We start from the raw sequence: 16,901 nt of genomic DNA, 5'->3' as shown, positions 1-16,901 counted from the left end.
ACCAATGCCCATTAAATTGTTTCTCAAAAAAAGGACGTAGTTAACCACAGAGGATGGGAGGACTTTGCTCCATAATCCAACAATTAACCTATAGAAGTCTGCCAGAGGCTTCCAAGAGCATCCCTAGCTGTTACCTGCACTTCAAACCTTACTGAAACTGCTGGATCAAATTGCCTGAGGGCAGAGTGGCTTTCACAGCAGTCTAGATTTACTGCAGAATCTTCTCCTGTTCTTTTTTTTAAAAAATAAATTAGTGTATTATATATTATATTAGGGTACCTTTTGATGTAATCATACAAGCAGGGCTCTGTCCTTCCCTTTTCTTACTCCCTTCCTCCCTCCTGCTGTTCACCCTCCTCTACTCTGTTGTTGTTTTTTTTAATTTACAGTTTTTAATTAGTGCTTTATAGATATACATAAAAATGAAATTGACTGTGGTTTCTGACCCCACTCAAAACTAGAAGCTTGTTGGGTTACTTTGTAAATGGACTGGAATAACATGCCCAAGTGAGGAACATGTTGTCTCTAAAAATCAAAGAGATCCCCTGGATGTGATGCCTCTTTTTTTTTTTTTGATTGTGAGAGAGGCCAGATGCAACTCATCCTTTATCTTAGAAGGGTTAGATTGACCTGCTGCATACTCCTGGACCCCTAGAAATCTGAGGTAGAAGGCCCTTGAAGTTTGATTGAACTTATTTCCTGTGCCCTGGCACGTAAAATGCCTCATAGTAAGTTTTGAATAGTTGCTACTTCTTACTCACTAAGAAGTGAGTATCAAAGTCAGTATCAAAGAAATGGACCAGTGTGATATCTTGTGGAAGAGAAAGTGATCAAGATCTCTGCAAACTAAATGATGACATCATAGGGCTGGGGAGATGATATACCCATGACTTGACACGGTATCCTGCTGATGTTTCCAGATGAAAGCAAACTACTTCTGGTGTTCTTCACTAGTATTGATGAATAAATGTTAATTGCCCCCTTAGTAGCTACAAATTAGGTACAAGCGACATGTTCATTTCCTCAAGCAATTAAACCATTTCTAGTTCAGCAGCTGCGGTGAGAATCACCACTTGATGAAGCCTAGAAGAATAATCCACTATTATTCACCAAGACCCGTATGTCTTCTACATAGGCCAGACAGGCAAGTTGAATGTGATGGAAATCATTTTCCCTGAAGCTTTCAAGTCCTTGATGGTGGCATGGGCTGGTCTGCAGGAATGTAGCATTGCTTTTGGTTTAGTTATTCTGTATGAAATCACTTCTAGTAGCTTCTTCGTGGCTTTTCCTACCATAATTGCCCTTACTGCACAGGTCAGGAAAACAGTGTGGGATTGGACCAGCTGCTCAGTAGACCTATTCTAAAGAAGCATTCTGGAATTGAGTAAATAATCATAGGATGGGCTTTGGGAACCGTAGGGCCCAGTGCGAGATAGATGTGAGCTGAAGCTTCACTGAACACTGAATCCTTACTCTTACTGGTGGACCACAGTGATGTTTTGGGTCTCCTAAACTTGGTTCAGAGTCAGTCTCCTGTGTTTTCTGAAAACTATAATTATTTCCTTTTTTCCTAATGCATGGTAATTTTGGGAAAATTGTGGGGAATATTTAGAGAAAGATTAATGGTATACATTTTTGGCAGTATATGAGAGTCCCTCCTCAAAGGGACTCAGCCTCCCTTCATTTAAAGTTTTATAGATCTGTAAATAGTTGAGCCTGGGAATTGCATGAGAAGCCCTAGTTCTGTTTGTATGATTCATGTTAGACTACTTGACCTAGAACTTTTCTGCTTATCCAGATCAAATAAGAACTTAGAAACATTTCTATTTCAGTTCTAGAACTACTATGATTAATTATCCAACATCATAGACCTTTGCATGTTAGACTATTCTGATTACTGTACTGACTCCATTATGATAATCTTTCTGCTTTGCCCTTGGCAGTTGAGTGTGGCAGCTGACTCCTGTCATCTCCTTGCCACCCCAGGAATCCAATTACTCCCATTTAGGTTTCTCAATTATGTGTCCACAGTTCCCCATATAAGATGTGCCCTATTAAAAGCAGGGATCATGGAGCTCTTAAAGAATTCTGGGGCTCCCCCTGCCACCATTTATTTCTTACAGTTGTGCCAACAGGTATTTCTTTGGGATCCTTCAAGGATAGGTTACTAGGTCTTAAATTAAAAATCCACTCTAACATTTAAATCTCCCTAAGCCTTTCAACTCTTCTCTATAGTTAACTAAGGCAGGTATTGCATTTCTAGCTCATTTATCATTTTCATCCATGTTTTAGCCAACCAACCAAAACCAACCAAACAAAAAACCCGTGAGAGCCCTTTCTAACTCCTTAGCTACCATATTAAATGCATATGCCCGGTGGGCCCATAGCAATAAATTCATCCTGACTCAACTTTATTCTTTCAACTATTATCCTACACCCTCAACATCCAAACATACCCCACAATATCCCCTAAACTTCTGTTTAAATTAGAAAATCCAATTCAAGTAGTTTTTTCCTAGTATACTGCCTCATGGGTCGCACTATGTATTTGACTTTCAGAGGCCTGCTGGGACTTCTGGGTGGTATAAAAGCAAAGGATGATAGTATTAGCATGAGGAGAATCAGTATTTTCCTGCAAGACAACTGCTTCAGTGAGGCCCTGACAGTGTCCTCAAGCAACGCAGGGCCAGGCCTTAGAGGGAGTGGAAAGACTGCTTCTCCCGGAAAAGAAAGCTCATTAGAATTTAGGGACTCAATGTCCCCAGATTCAAAGTCTTCTCACACATCCCTCTTGCAAGTCTCATTGATTAGGCAACAATGGGTCTTGTGGCATACGTGTAGATAATCGATGCCCTGACTTCAACAGAGGATACCCTCTGAGGCTGAGAATTCAATTTGCATTGTAAGTCATTCACTTTCAGGATGAGATTCTGAGTTTGTGTTTCAGCAATCTCAGTCCTGGGTCTATAGGAGTTTATGAGTCTTTTTCAGGTCAGTCTAGAAGTTCTCATATCACGTGTTCAGAAATTGAGCTGGGAATTCAAATCCTTGAGCTCATCCTTTTCTTCTCCCACTTTGTCTAGTGGCATTAGAAGAGGCCAGCCAATCTCAGTTCACCCATTAGTTTGATAAAAATGTTAACAAGTATAATGTATGGGATCCCTCAGATCTTTTCTTCTTGCAAATGTTTTGACTAGGGGTGTCTAATGGTGATATTTTGTGGAAATGTATTGACAGATCACACCATGAACTATCAATGCTCTGTTTACTACTGGAAATAAAGTCAATAGCGTTTTACCTTATTTCATTTAATTAATTAATTAATTGATTGATTAATTATCTTTTTGAGATGGAGGGTGTCTTGCTATGTTGCCCAGGCTGGGCTCAAACTCACCATCCTCCCAGCCTTAGCTTTCATTAGCATTTTAAATTCTAATCAGATAGTCAATTCCAGAAACTCCAGAACCAGGTCATGAAACTCATGATGAAAATTCTTTTCCTTCTAGAACTACTCTCGGTACCAAAATTCATTTTATTCAGTGTTCTTGAGAGAAACAGAGCCAATAGGAGGAATGCGTATATATGTCGTGTGTGTGTGTGTGTGTGTGTGTGTGTGTGTATCACTTATTCTAAGGAATTTACTCATATTATTACAGTGACTGGAAAACCTAAAATTTGCAGTGTGGGTTGGCAGACTGGAGACCCAAGAGAGAGCCAAAGGCCAATTGTGTGATACCGGTTCAGATGGTGGCATGCTGGAGATCTAGGATAGCCAATGTTCTCCCTCCAATCAGAAGGTCAGCATGCTGGAGACCCAGGAGAGTTCATGGTGTTGATGAAATGCAAAGTCAGTCTGCGGGAGAATTCCTCTTGCTCAAGAGGGCCAGAGATATGAGCCTTTCCTTCCATTCAAGCTTTCTGATGTTTGGATGATGGAGGGCCATCTGCTTTACTCAAAGTCCACTGAGTTAAATGTAACTCTTATCCACAAACACACTACAGGAATAACCAGAATTATGTCTGGCCCAATATTTGGGCACCTCATGTCAGCCAAGTCTTCATGTAAAGCTAACCATGACAGAAAGCCAGGAAGTTGTCATAAGCCTCTCTCTCTTGAAGATGACACCAACCTTGAGGCAACACGAAGGCATGAATTTATTGGTGACTTCTGCCTTGATTCTGATAGACGCGGAATGGCAGTTAGGGATAGGACTGGATGACTTGCCCATAAATATGATATTCAGTTTCAGCTCTGAGGTTTGGGAATTTTCCTGCTGAAAGCTTTCATTTTCGTGGCTTAGGTCCAATTCGAATTCAAGTCCCACACACATTGGTGGATACGACAAAAGGGTACACCTGTCTGAGGTCAAGGAGTAGTGAGAGGGAGATCATGCATGCATTATATGACTCCCTTGAGTTGAATGTAGGGGGAGCATGTGGACAACACTATAACCCAGTGTCTCTAGCTCCTTCTGGTTTGGGGACATCATCTGACTAATGCATCAGTGCTTTGCTTCAAACAGTTTACAAAGGCATAAAATGAACTTCTCAAATATAAGCAACCTCAGTTGTATTTCTTAGAACCCTGGGTAGGCTGTGATAATGCTGAGATATTCAGAAATGGTTTGTGGATCCATAATGTTTCTGATTACCTCTAGTGTGATTGTCCTCACCTCAGAACATTTTTATCAATCTTCCTTTCTTTTGGGGAGTTCTTTGTAGCTACAACCAATGTCTCTTTGTATTAGTAAGAAGTGACACGAATAATTCATTAACCCCAGTAGCACTTATTCCTTACCCCCAGTGCTTTGGTCTCCTTTAGTAATACAAATCTCCTTGGCATGTTAACTATGGTTTTGTATAGAAATTACAGGAGATGAATGAACTCTTTTTCTGTAGAGAAACATAGAGAAAAAGTAATACTAATTATTTTTGAGAAAGTCACATAACTCTTTTTTCTGTAGAGAAACACAGAGAAAAAGTAACACTAATTATTTTTGAGAAAGTCACTTAAAATGGAAGCCTCTGATTTTTCACTATTTCATAAACATTTCGAAGAAGTTTTACATCAACCCCCTGGTATTGGTCTCTGCTAGAAAGCTAATCACTTCCGGGAAAACCAAGAGCTACCTCTTTCGCCACGGCCCTTAAGTGAGACAGAAGATGCTTTTTGATGTAGTGACCTTTAGTTCATTAGTTCCACCTTTTGTTTTTGGAATTACTGGCTGTCCTAAGTCCACAGGGGTCACTCAGGTGTGAGTTTCTGATTGCTATGTTATGTCCCCCCTATTTGGCCACAGCTGATGGACGAGGGTTGGACATCCAATTCTAATTGTGCCAATAGTTATTTCCCTTCCCAGGAAACTGCATTTAGCACCAAGACAATAGAGTCTTGGTATATTTGGGGCTTGTTTCTTGAACAAGAAATAGTAGCACTGCCACAGTCGGCTGTATGGAAAGAAGAGGGGAGAGGCACTCACTGTAAGGAGATGGAGGGAAAGAACTTCCCTAAAAATTCACATGACTTTCATTTCCCAGATTCCAATTGCTTTTTGAGGACTTCGAGACATACCTGCATCTTTAAAATAAATTCCCTGCCCCCTTGCCTTTCTCACAGAGGATATTCCTCAAGTGAGAAGTGTGGTAGTATTCCAGAACAAAAGCTGAAACTCCAGGCTTGGCACAAGAGGTGGTGTTTTGCATCTTAAGTTCATAAAGATGCCAGTGGTCATGTCTACTGATGGCTCAGAGATGTGGCTGTGATCAATTACTGTCCCCAGTTATTCTTTCTCCTTTCCTGATTGGAGGATTCTGAACCTTCACAGATTGCCTTGTGACTTGCCGTGTTCCCCTTTCCACTTCTTGGGAGAACTGGAACTCTACCTTGCTGATAGTGTGACATACTTTGCTGGAAATGCACATGCTACATCTGAGCCAAGGCCTTATAAGGTATTGTACGTTTCTATCAGCTTTCTTGCTCATTGACCTCGGTTGTGAGAATATCCTAGGAGTTTGCTATTCTTTAGTGTGGACCCCAGGAAACACAAAGAGCAAGTCCGCAGTCTACCCACGACCCTGGGCAAAGCTCTAGTCAGTGGAAAAATAAATGCTGTTTCTTGCATTTCTGAAATTTTGTGGTTGTTACATCAGCAACACTGACTAATACCCTGGTACTCACCAACACTCTGGGCAATGTAGAAAGAGAATGTGGGAGAGAAGACAGCATCGGGGGAGTACTGGGTTGGTGAAGCCATAGGTGGATAGAAGAATTACACTTTGAGAATAGGGGGTTCTTCAAGATTGTGAGTCTAGCTTTAACTCCCCTGTTAGTGTCCGTTTGCCAGCAGATATGGTGGCTTGTTCTTGTGTTGGATGAGCAGAGGAAGAGAGAACTGGGAAGAAGTCTTAGGGAGAAAGTGATCTTCAAATGAGAGAAGGCCAGGATTAAACCGTCTCTGCAAGATGTAGCTAAAATAAAAAGATTTGGGGCAAAAGACACTACTGGGATGATACTTGAGACAAGGGGCTGCAATCTTGCAGAGAATACTGTTCATATTTGAGAGCAGTGGCAAAAACAGTCAAAGAGGAACTCACTTCCCAGCAATATAGCTGCACTCCACCCATTTGAATACGGTCAATAAAGCAGAGAGTTTTTCTAGTCAACCGAACCTTAAACCTTAAGAAACAATGTGAACTCAACTCTCTAAAAATAATGTCCTTTCTAGCTGGGTTCCCCAAATTTACCCAATGTAAGTAACTGTTTTGCTTACTATTAAAGCTCATATAACTCTAGGGTCCCTACATGATTCACTGTATTTTTTTCCAGAAGAAATCAAGAAGGTAGTTGGTGTAGAAAAAAAAATGATGTGCCCAGAAATCCTCTTCTTAAAAGAAAGCAAGACTGCTGTTGGGAATGTTCGGGAAGGTACACAAAAGACAAAGAATCCAGGCTAATGGGGCCTCCACAGGCTGTGTGGGGACAAGTGCATGGGGTACTGCATACATGGCATACATTAAGGGCATCTGAGTGGCAAACCACTCCCCCATGCTAGGTGTGTGAGTGGCGAATCGCTTACCCCGTAGGCACAGCCCTGGGCGCGAGGCTGCATGTTGCAGTCCCTGCCCTTGCTCCATGGCCTACTCCGAGACTGGTTGCTGCAGGGACAGCTGGCCAGAAATTGTATTGGTGGCTGCCTGTAATCTGCCTAGGTACTGCCTGAAGATATATACCTGGTAACTGCGCAATAAAGTCAGACCTGCTTCCTGCTTGGTCTCTGGAGGCCTTGAATAGTGACTCCGCAGCTACATTCTCCTCTACCCTGTTCTGTGGACCTCCTCGCTGGACGAGAGAGAGCCCATGCAAGGCTGCCTTGCTGCAACTCAGCCAAAAAGAAAAAAAGCAAAACTCATAACAGTTTAGAATGGCTTGTTTATGAATGTGCACAAGTTCATTATGATACACAAAAGAAGTTTGTTAACAGAGGTGACTGTAACACCTATTACATGTGAACATATTTTCTATCTGACTCATTTTTCATTGGTTTAAAGTGGTAGGGGAGTGCAAATGTGCATATTCTATCATTGCCTTTAAGTGCTTATCCGTTTTTAAAGCACAAATAGGTATATGGCTATGTAAGCATTTAAATGTAGAAGCATGAGGGGTGGACTAAAAAGTTGTGAGTGGGCTACAGGGTCCCCTAGTAAGTACCCCCAGCATCGAAGAGCTCGTCAGCACTGTCGGCTTCATACATTTTGCAGGTAGAAGGGGAGGGCAGCCATAATTGCCGAATTTCATTTATAAACAATCACTAATTTAATCACTAATTTAAGAATAGGTCTGGCCTGATGCCAAGTGTCCTGCAGAGAAGAACTGCTCACACTGTCTGCCACTACTCGGTCACTGGAAGCCCTACTTCTACACATTAGAATGGAGGCTTAGAGGGCATTCTCTTCTCTGATTATTCAAATTAGCCAGTCAGTATATTTTATGGTGGGATAAAGGGGTTTATAGGCAACGATGGCCAGGCAAAACTAAAAGCCTTCATTCTTTCTTTTTTCTTTTTTTGCATTTTATCACTGAAATTCTTTATTTTTCAACACAGATATTCTCAGATACTGATATCAAATTGTGGGCCTATGATATTATTATAAGCATTTCCATTGCTTGGAAGACATCCATAGAATTATATTGCTCTTTTGATATTTGTCTTTTAGCATGCCATTCCCTTGTACATGAATCACTTCTAATTGAAGTTTCTCAGTGATACCCTTTGGACTTTGAAACATGGACATTTTCTTTTGTGTTTGCATCAAAGTTGAAAAAGTACTGCTCACTCAATAAATGTATCTACTAAAAATTTATGGGAGGGCTGGGGATGTGGCTCAAGCGGGAACGTGCTCGCCTGGCTTGTGTGGGCACTGGGTTCAATTCTCAGCGCCACATAAAAAAAATAAAATAAAGATGTGTCCACTGAAAACTGAAAAATAAATATTAAAAAAATTCTCTCTCTCTCCCCCACCCTCTCTTAAAAAAACTTATGGGAAAATGTTAATCTTACTTTTTTTTTTTAAACTTCTTACCAGATGGGAAGAATATAGAGCATCTTTACATTAATTGTGATTAAAAAGGTTAATTGTCATCAAAATGATTATTACATTTTAAGTTTCACATATAGGTACTTCTTTTGTTATTGCAGATTTAACTAAGAGATACTATTAAGTATGCAACATAAGCTAATTCCCAAAACTGTTCAAATAATGTTTGAATGTTGGGAGCCGCTCTGGAAATACATGCCTCAAGCCCTGAGTAAGAAATACTGAACAATTATTGCGCCCTGCAATAACTTGAGCTTTACCTCTGCTTGGATAATGAGGCATGGCTTCAGGAGTAGGTGTTGCCCAGTGGGGTTGAGTTACACTCACCTGTTCCTTTGTAATCTTATATATAATCATATGTAATTTTATAATACATATAATAATAATAACATATGTAATTATATATACTTACATTTGTACTCATATATAATCATAAATCCTTTGTCCTTTTTTGGATAGAATGTTCTAAGAAACAGTGTCTCCCAATAAAAGCCAACTCCACAAAGTGTACCCTCTTTCTCTCTCGTCAGCCTCTCGTGACTTTCTCTTGCTCCCCTTGTGGGAGCCTGAGGCTGGGAGCTGGGGAATGCCGTCCTAAAGCTTATATAAAGGTATTCCATGTCTGCGTGGTATTTGTGTCATCCCAAATTCACACGAGTGACTTTGGTTCCATTGTCCATGCTGGACAGGGGCAGCAGATTTGAAAACAGTTATCACTCAGAAAAATTTCAATGTAAACACTGAGCTCAAAAAATCATAATAAAATGATACGATTCCTAAATCATGAAACTGTTTGCGATCTTATAGGACAAGTTGGAATATTAAGCTTTTAATTCTCACAGTAGTTCAGTACATAAGAGTGAGTGGAATTTACCAAAAACATTGGTTCAATAACACATGACAGATTCAAATATTTTCCACATTGTACCTGCTTATGAATCATAAACGAATATTCATAAGACCTTCATTATTCTAGGAGAGAATAGAAATCCATTTAAGGAGCCTCAGCAGTACAGTGGAAGAAAAAACAAAAACAAACAAACAAAAATAACCCTAAGAAGAATTACATAAAGGGCTGGGGCTGTGGCTCAGAGGTAGAGTACTTGCCTAGCATATATGAGGCACTGGGTTTGATCCTCAGCACCACATAAAAATAAAATATATTGTGTCCTCCTATAACTAAAAATAAATTTAAAAAAAATAGAAGAAGAACTGCATAAAAAGAATAGAAGCAGTCACCCCATCCCTTGAGCTGGCTTTGCTCAGCAGAGAGGGAATTTCCTGGCACACATACCCACCTCCTAGAGACCAGGGTGTACCACCAGCTTCCTTATCCTCTCAGGACCCTGGTGGAATGACCAGCTGCAGTTTCATCCCACTCAGATCTCTGTGGGGACTAGCAAAGCTGAGAGGCCTGGAGATATGGAATAAAAGGAAGAGGGACAGGCACTGTAAGTGTTAGCCATGTGGTGGGGATCACAGTGACCCACGGACACCTTCTCAGCACAGGACTTCAGCAGACCTCCCTGCTGAGGCTCTAAGTAGTCTGCACAGCTGCAGCTGTCACTACTGAGGTCACCCCAGCGTCTGTGACTTTGGACCCCAGAGAAGCTGAGCAGCTCTTGCTGCTGAGAAAACCAACCACTTTTGCATCTCCAGGTGCCTGAGACACTGCCCTTTCCTTTCCTGCTCCCTGGAGCCAATCAGAGCGTCAGGACTGTAACTGCTGTGGCTGCCTGGACCAGGGACCCAGCCAGCAGCATCGACAGTCCCCAGGTACATGAGTCACCACTCTTTTCTCTCCCTCCTACCTGGAGTGACCTAAGTTGTTCCTGCCATGGTCATCCAGACTCAGGGATGCACCCTAGTGGACTCTGCATTCTCTAGGTGCCTAAGCCAACACCCCATGTCCCCAGAGCCACTCCAAATATGGCCTGTGCAGGTTCTCTGGAACCCAGTGTAGTTACTGCACATAAATATCCTCAGGGTCCTCTGCTGCAGGCTTTGACCCACTGCTCCGAGCCCCTGAGGCTGATCCCTGCGGCCAAGCAATTGCATGCTGCTTACCTTTGCCCCCAGAGCTGGCTTACATAAGAAGTTGGCCCTGACCTCAATCCTGGTTAGCTGCTGTTCCTCAGTGGCATTAAAATCATGCCCAGTGACCTTACTGATGTATTGTTAAGCTTGGATACACTCACTGTTTCCCTCCACGTGCTCCACTTTATCCCTCTTCCCTCAAAGCCAGCCCAAGCCAACCAAATCAACTATCCAACAAAGCAGGCAGAAGCTAAAGGCTAAGGGGTGGGTTCAGGGGTAGAAATGGGAGACATTTCTGAGTTGATGTGGGATTTTGGTGGGGGGCTTGGACTATTATGAAGCCCTCTATTGGTCTCCTTCTGATAGCTCATTATTCTTTTCCTTGCCCCTTGGGTCCATTTCCACATTACAGTCATCCTATCACTTAGAAGGCTCCTCACTGTATTCAGAACAGGGTCGAAACAAACAAGAGCCTTTCGAAAGGTGCTCTCCTGCGTCCTTTCCAGTGTCATCAAAACGACACACCAGTCATTTCTGATCAGTTTCAGTTACACCAATACATCATATTTTTTGTAAGCTTGGGTCATATTTATATTTTTATCTGTAGTCTCTTAAGTATTGTGTAGAACACAATTTTAGAGCTGGGTGAACAAAATGACGATTGATTGCTGAATATATAATATCCACATGCCAAAGTTCCTCTGTTCCTGCAGTCTGCAAACATAACCAGACCAGCTTTCATTTCAGGGTATTTGAGATTAAAGGTTCTAATTCTAAGGGCTCATGCCACTCATGCAATTAGCATTAACAGAGAGAGAGAGCTTAGAAAATGTGTGTTAAATGTAGCCACGATTGTATTGTCACCACTGTCCCAAAGAGCAAGCTGAAACTCCAAATAACTTTTAATCAAATTAATATGGTATGTCTGGAATAAAATGACTTAAAATCCTGGCTATGTGACACACACACACACACACACACACACACCAACAAAGCAAAGCAAATCACTTCAGAAACCCTGAAGAAAATCTCCAGGTGAAGAACTGTGATCTCACAAAGTAGTCAACGTCCAGGCTCAGGGGGACATCCTATAGCATCCAAATGAAAAGGAAAAACAGTGGTTTCAAACGCTGAGAACGCAGGTCTTGGTTTGTAACCGTGGGCATCTCACCAAGCACCTTTCCCACCGCGTTTACTTACTGAGAAGATTCTCCCAGGTAAAGACGAGCAAGGCGCTAAGACGCCTGAACCATGCTGAAGTGCGCAGGAGGAGCGTGGATGTCTCAACTCAAGGGTAGTTAGCAGTAAAACATTCCTAGTGACGGGAGAATCCAGGACCCAAGTCCCAGGGGACAGGACCTGGCAACTCTTGACCTTAGACCCGGTCTGAGTCCCCAGTGACACTCACGTCATGCCCCGATCCCAGGGCCAGAGGGACGTGGTTCTGGAGGCAGCGGCCTCAGTCCCGGGCCTCTCGGATCCAGGAGGGTGCTGTTTCCTCGGTGGTTCCTCTTCATCTGCCTCCCGAGGTTCTAACGCTGCGGTTGTGGCCAAGAGCGCCACCACCAGAACGGATCACGAGGGACCCGCGCGGGCAGCCCAGGCGTCACCGGGATGTCGCAGCCCCAGGATTGGCTGTGGGCGTGGGCTGGCAGAAAGGCCGCCCTTTCCTGGGGGTGTCAGCTTCGCGCTCTGTCCTTGCACCTGAGCACACCCAGGAGAAGAGGCTGGGTGGCCCCCTCACTGAGCGCAGAGACGCCCCCTTGGAAGGAGCCTCAGCATGGGAGGCTCCCCACACCAAGCCTCTTCCCCAGGACGTGGTGGCCACAACGCTCCGCTGAACGTCTTTGGTCCTCGGTTTATTTTATTGTATTTTACCTTGCATGTTTATGCTGTGGAACTTGGAATATCAGCGCTGCTCTTACGATGATCATCTAGCATTATCATCAGGTGCTTTAAAATGAACTTAAATTTACTCGGAACAAGTAGAAACAATTGAAGTTTATTTCTCACATTTCCAGAGGCTGGAAGTGCAAGATCAGAGTACCATTGTGGAGGAGCTCCGGTCAGGGACCTCTTCCAGGCTGCAGACCGCCAGCTTCTCATTGTATCTTTACCCAGTGGAAAGAGAGCCAGCTGACCTTTTGGCCTTGTAAGGGCACTAATCTCATTCATAAGGGTTCCATCCTCACCACCTAAACCCCGCCCCCGCAAAGGACCCACTTCCTAATACCAACTGAGTTAGTTTGCTTCCCATTGCTAATAAGACAAAACCACAGGCCTGGCTGTTATAAGGGAAAGAGGTCTATCTATTTTAGTTCCTGGTTCTGGAGGTGCAAGGTTGATGGGCTGCCCCTGGGGATGGACTTCTTGCTGAAAGAGTCCTGAAGAAGACCCAGGGAGCACAACATCTCTGTGTGTCTCTGATCTCTCTCCTTCTTATAAAGCTACTAGGATTCAATCACAGGGGGGCTCCGTCCTAAGGACTTTATCTAATACTTATCAATTCTCAAAGAACATGCCTCTCAACACCAAAGTCAGGCTAAGTTTCCATCCTCTTAATACCTCACAATACCGGTACAATTTCAACAAATGAAACCTTGGGGGAACTCTCAAACTAAACCATGAAACCATCACACCAGGAGTACGTTTGCACATACAAATTTTTTTTTTTGAGGGTGGCACAGACTCCAGATCATAATATGGGGAACACTTGAGATTTGTTCTGTTTGCGATTGGGAGAAACCAAAGGTGTCCACTGTTACTGTTATTATTTATTATTGAACGGGATGATACTGAAAGAATGATAATTATTGAAAGTTTTGGAAACAGGTAAAGTGATATGGATACAATAATTTATTTCGAAAAGTCAATGGTTTTTGTCAAAAGCTACTAGATATTATTTCATTGAAAAGATTGTGCATTTCTTTAGTTTGTACCTCAGAGCCTCAATCTATCCCTATGAATCTTTTAATGTTATCCATATTTCTTGAAAATTCCATTCATGGTCTCTTGACATGCTTTCTCTGATCAACTTTCTTTTTTTGATACCAGAGATTGAACCTGGGGGGTGGTGTTTAACCACTGAGCCACATCCCCAGCCTATTTTCTATTTTATTTTGAGACAGGGTCTTGCTGAGTTGATTGGGACCTCGATAAATTGCTGAGGCTGTCTTTGAACTCCCAATCCTCCTGCGTCAGCCTTCTGAGCTGCTGGGATTACAAGCGTGCACCACCACCACAATCGCCCAACTTTATTTTCAAGATCATATACTTCGTTGCTCTTGGAGGTGATGACTCTATTATAAAAATATCAATTCTTCCAAAAATAACATTAATTTCATGAAAATTTAAGTCAAGATTTTTGAGAAACTTGATAAGTTAGCTCTAAAATTGCTAAGAAACAGAAGTTTATGAGTATTTTTAAACTTAAAAAAAGGAGAATAAAGAAGGGTGGGCTTGCTCTGTAAGTCAGTAAGATTTGTATGTGGAAGTTTAACCTGTGATAAAGAGAACAATAAAAATCAATGGCAAGGGATGGACCTCTTTTCTGAACAGAGATAAATAAACTTAGATCTCTGTCCATCATCACGTACAAGGTGATACTAGATGGATTGGAGCTTTACTTGTAAAAGATAAAACTCTGAAGTTAATAGAAATATAAGAGAATGTTTTAAAGTACGGAAACAAAAATTTAAAAATATTAACTGGAACCTCTTTCTACACTACGGCTGGAGAATTTATCATGTAGGCTGGGTATTATTAACAACTGTGCTATTCTAGCTCCTGGTGAAATTACTGATATACCTCTTGGAGAACTAGCTATAATTTTTATTTCACCTACATAATCAGGATCAATTACCCCAGGACTTATCATAAGTCCTTTTAGTGTAGAAGAACTACGTCCCAATAATAAGCCTACTGTTCCTTGGGGAAGAGGTCCTTTTACTCCTGTGGGAATGATTTGAACTCCCATCTCTGGAGTTAGTACTGTTCTGGAAGAACTCTGGGACACTATTTAAGTCCATTGACTATGTGTAAATCATTTAATTCACAATTATGTTTATGGAGAATTTTCATAAGAGATGTGTCTGCAAATATTCATTGCAGGGCTGCTCTAGCGGCAGGGCTCTGTAAGCCCCCAGGTGTCCATCACTGAAAGGGTGTTATGTACAGGTGCATTTCATGTTGTACTATGCAACATTTAGAGTTAACAGTTAGGTGTGTTATTGAGAACTTGGATATATTTTAAAAATATAGTGCTGAGTGACTAAGAGAAGGACATGTGCTTAAGCACAGAAACACATGTGCACATGCATACGATACCATTCACAAGATTTAAATATGTGTAAACAGAAGAACACTGGGCATTAAAAAGCACACACACAAAAGTGGGCACATGCATTAGGTAAGACAAGATGATGGGATAGGAATAGCTCTTGTTCCCCTATAGAGACATAAATTCTGGCAAGGACCCATGGTTGAGAACCCTCTCTGGAACCCCCAGAGCCAGCTGAGATTTAAACAACCAGTGAAGTGAAAAACCAGAGAGTGGCTGCATTGGAAAGTTGAGAAGATCATTTGACTCTACCTGTGACTTCCCTACCCCAAGGCAGGGTCCCCTCTGGCTGGTGATTTCTTCCACAGAGGAAAGTGGACCTTAGTTCTCTTAGCTTTGTGAGATGCTGCCCAGGAGGGCCACTTCTGTTTTTTCCTCACCCAGAACACTGAGAGGATTGGCAGGGCTGCGTTGTTTGGGGACAGGTAGGAGCAGGAAAAAGGTGGATGCACAGAACTGACCTGTGGTTCTCAAGAGCTGGCAGCAGGTTCTGCTAACCAGCTTGCAGACTCCACCTAGAGGCCTGCCTGTGAAATTTGCAGGCTCCCTCACCTGAGCATTCCTGAAACTGTTGATGCATACCCCAGGCACCCCAGAGACCTCACAGTGGATGGTGCCCCACATGTCTCCAAGCACAGCCCAGAGTGAGCTCCTGCAGACAGCACTTGGATCCCAATAGCAGGTGTGGATCTTAATTGGCTTGACTCTACTTTGGAGGAAGGTGTATAACCTTGAACATCTGAGGACATTGACTTGGGAAAAATAAATGGGAGACTTGCAGTATGAGGCTTGAATCTGTGGGATTAAGAGAAGGCAAATAATTCTAAAACTTGCCTCCAAGAAGGAACAAGAGAAATAGAGTGTGACATTTATAGAAAATGTGTGGGCTCGCTGCGAAGGTCTTTCTCTGCTGAAGTCAGTCAGTAAAAACTAGAGGAAGTCACAGCTTCTTTGGATGGGAAGGCAGAATGACATTCTTCAAGGAACAAACTAAACCTCCAGTGGCTGACCCCAAAGGAATGGGCATCTATGAATTGCCTGATTAAGAATTAAAAATAATCACCTTAAAGAATATCAGTGACCATCAAAAGAACAGACAACTCAATGGAACTAGGGAAACCAGGCACACTCCCACCCCCAAAATGAGAAGTTTAAGAAACAAAAAATACTTAGCATGAATTTAATCAAGGAAGTGTGAGAGGTACACTGAACACACGAAATATTGATGAGAGAATTAAAATAGACACAAATAATTGGAAAGATATCCCATGTTCATGAATTGGAAGAATTAATGTTAAAATGTCCATACTATCCAAAGCAATATATAGGTTCAACATAATCCCTATTAAAAACCCAATGGCATTCTTCAATAAATAGAAAAAACAGAGAGCCGCGGGCGCTTTGCTCCCATCTGCTTCCTCTTTCGCTTCGCTCCGGGCAGAGAAGCTGAGTGTGTAATCAGCAGTGGATTGTAAGTACCCGAGGCAAAGAAAGCTCAGTGCGCCCCGCCTTTCTTTTTCTTTTTTTCTTTTTTTTTGAATATTTTTTATACAGGGAGAGTTTGTGGATTGGGATTGTTGGCGGGGCTGTGGTTTCTGTGCTGAAAATCCACTCCGCGGGAGCCGCCATTTGCTTTCTGCTTGCTGTCTTGATGGCTCCTTATACATTGTCCGGCAGCCGCACCTAGAGGTTGGAGCTGGGCTGCGTGCCGAGCCCTGTCCTCCGAAGGCTGGACTGCAGCCTTGAGCACCTCGGTGGCCTGTTCGCCGCTGCACCTTCGGGCAGAGCCTGCTCTGGGGTCGTTCTGCACCCCCCTGCCAGGGGACCCGTGCTCCAGAGGAGGGGGACGGAGAGCCGCAGCGGCAGCCGCTTGGGCCCCAGGGGCCGAGCACCGGGCTGAAGAGCTGCGGAGGCCAGGGCGGCTCTGCTA

At 42.7% G+C, this 16,901-nt stretch overlaps 1 long non-coding RNA gene across 1 annotated transcript; it reads right to left on the bottom strand.

Moving 5' to 3' along the window:
• Positions 1-634: 634 nt before the first annotated feature.
• Positions 635-12,256, bottom strand: LOC107135877. The gene is made up of 3 exons (XR_007342447.1): positions 11,833-12,256; positions 9,894-10,009; positions 635-4,893 (listed from the first exon to the last, which is right to left on the bottom strand). It is a non-coding gene; the product is annotated as an uncharacterized LOC107135877 (long non-coding RNA).
• Between the last annotated feature and the right edge of the window lie 4,645 nt (positions 12,257-16,901).

Source organism: Marmota marmota, unplaced genomic scaffold, assembly GCF_001458135.2.
Source record: "Marmota marmota marmota unplaced genomic scaffold, marMar, whole genome shotgun sequence".
Classification (NCBI taxonomy): domain Eukaryota; kingdom Metazoa; phylum Chordata; class Mammalia; order Rodentia; family Sciuridae; genus Marmota; species Marmota marmota.
The sequence above is the reverse complement of the archived record's forward strand: the minus strand, read 5'-3'. Positions and strand labels throughout refer to the sequence as shown.